The 2,537-nt window shown below is 43.9% G+C and overlaps 1 pseudogene; it reads left to right on the forward strand.

The window, feature by feature from the left end:
- Positions 1-337: 337 nt before the first annotated feature.
- Positions 338-456, forward strand: LOC134944533 (5S ribosomal RNA; annotated as a pseudogene).
- Positions 457-2,537: the final 2,081 nt, after the last annotated feature.

The following is a 2,537-nucleotide window of genomic DNA, read 5'->3' on the forward strand; positions in this document are numbered from 1 at the left end:
GGTGTTGCATGGTTTAAATCAATTTAATTGTCTGCTAATTGTGTACAATTTGCTTTTTATCACATCAAGTACCCATATTATAGGTACTATCAGCATCCTGCAATCAAGCAGCCTATTGACTATTAACCATTCTTAAACCTCTACATATCAGCATTGTTCCCTTCTCTTTTTCTAACTTTTTTACTATTTTTCAGGACTCTCACCACTGATTCAGGGGTAATTATCCCGGTCTAACGGTGGCAGCAGATCCCCTATTTTCCTCTCCAACCTACTCTTGTTTCTTCTCCATTTTTCGTGAACTCTCATCAGTGATTCTCGAGCCCTCGATATCAAATTCTTCTACTATCATACCACACTGGTAACGCCCGAATCCTTCCGATCTTGGAAGCTAAGCAGTGTAGGGCTGGGTCAGTACTCGAGTAGGAGACTCTTGAGGAATACTCAGTTTAGTAGAAATTCCTGGACGGTTTTGCTCAGCGTCTAACACTGACAGCAGATTCATCTTGCTTATTCTATCTTTACCCATCCTATCTGTCTCCTCATCATCACTCATAAGAGAATAAAAACGCCTCATCTTTTCAGGCCTCCAGCTGTAATTTTCGCACCCAGGCAGCTCAGAACTAATATTCAGTATTTACACTGTAATTAAATTTGTTCTGTGTTCCCTTCTTTCCCCAAAAATCCCCCTTCCCCCCCCCTCCCCCCTACCCCCACCTTGATTTTTTTGACAGTATACTCTACTACTATTTTATCAATTGTTGTTAATAAAAGTTATATTTAAAATTTATATTTAATTTCTACCTATTGTTTCTTCTGAGACTTCCAAACATACAAGAGTGCACCCACAAAAGAGTCCAATACTTCAATAGCATTACCTGGAGCCAGGGACCCCCGGGGTCTGCTAGCTAGAGGAGGGGTTTCGGCTGCTGAGCTACAAGACCCAGAGCTGCACAGCACGTACAGGACAGTGCGATACACGGCAAGTGGCCACAGCATGTAGAATATACTGAGATTGCAGGGGCGGGCGGGAGAGCGTGTCGGGTTGGGGCACTGGCCGCACAGTCCTCCTTGCGGCTTTGGGCTGACAGGTGGCTCGGGAGGTGGGCTGGATCTGTGCGAGTGTGCATGGCTGGGTGCAGGTGGCTGAGTCCTGTCTCCGTGGCTATATGAAATGTGGTGCCAGGCCGGCTCGTGAGCCAATCAGCTGCTGCCGTTCCGCAAGCTCTGAGTGGCTGACGGCTAGCACCACATTTGAAATAGCCGCGCGCCCCTACAGCTCGGCGCCCTGCGCGGCCGCTCGTCTCGAATGTGCCTGGAGCCGGCACTGTAAATACTGGCTACTTTATTTTTACACTACAATTTAGATTTCAGTTTGAACACACCCCACCCAAATCTAACTCTCTCTGCACATGTTATATCTGCCCCCTCTGCAGTGCACATGGTTTTGCCCATTAGAGAACAAATTTGCTGCTGCGAGCAGGTCTGAATTAAGCCCTCAAACTCTATTGTGCATACGCAGATCTCCGAGAAAATAGCGCGGTGGTCATTTTCCCAGTGATTTCTCTACTGTGCATGCGCAGAACTCCGTGAAAACAGCGATGTGGATGCCGGTGCGGGACTCCACAGGGGTGAGTATTCGAAAAATAGGTGCAGCGTGTGCGGCGGGGGCCCGTGTGCACCGCACACACTGCACCCATAATAGGGGTGTACTATTAATGGCTGGCTGGCGGGATCCTGGCGCCCAGCATACTGGCACTGGGATCCCGACCAGAAAAGGAAAGTATTCCCTATGGTGGGCACACTCAGACTCAGTGACAATTATCTAGAAGTCACATATCAATATATGATATATGACCATTAATCTTAAAATATAACCTTTATTTATTTATCTAAAACATATGCGAAAATATGTGCATGTGAAAAATAATAAACAAATGTGAAATAAAAGTTAAGCCACTGTATTCTTATTATCACTATCTCTAGTATAGAGTATGTATCTATGTTTGTTTCAATATGTCATTACTGGATATCTTCAATCGATACAATTGTGTTTATCATCAGATCCACTTGTGTAATGACTGCTCTTTTATCATGGAGTCGGATAGTCACTAAATAATCACTATATCTTTAAGTATTCACAGTGTGCGCCTCACTGTCTTGTTATTATAGCTTGCTTTACAGTGACCATAACATACTCCCATTAAGGCATACTATTTACTCAATAAAGGTGTGCTAACTACCCCTTGTGCTTCTAATTATAACCAACCAATAACAATAGCTGATTAGATAGTCTTATCAGACACTACCAATGAATAATCATGCATTCATGTGGATGAATGCATCTGTGAGTCATAATTGATGAAATTCTCACTATAATTAAACTGCTAGACTCATGTGGAGTATTTCTATTACTGATTCTATCAGCGGTATTTGTTAAGGGGGTATATTACTGGATGTATAAGTGTGTTTAATGCAACTTCCACCCTTACACCGCACTTCTCAGCGGCTAATCCCGATCTCTATCTTCCAGTCCGCTC

The sequence above is a fragment of the Pseudophryne corroboree genome, chromosome 1, assembly GCF_028390025.1.
Source record: "Pseudophryne corroboree isolate aPseCor3 chromosome 1, aPseCor3.hap2, whole genome shotgun sequence".
NCBI lineage: Eukaryota > Metazoa > Chordata > Amphibia > Anura > Myobatrachidae > Pseudophryne > Pseudophryne corroboree.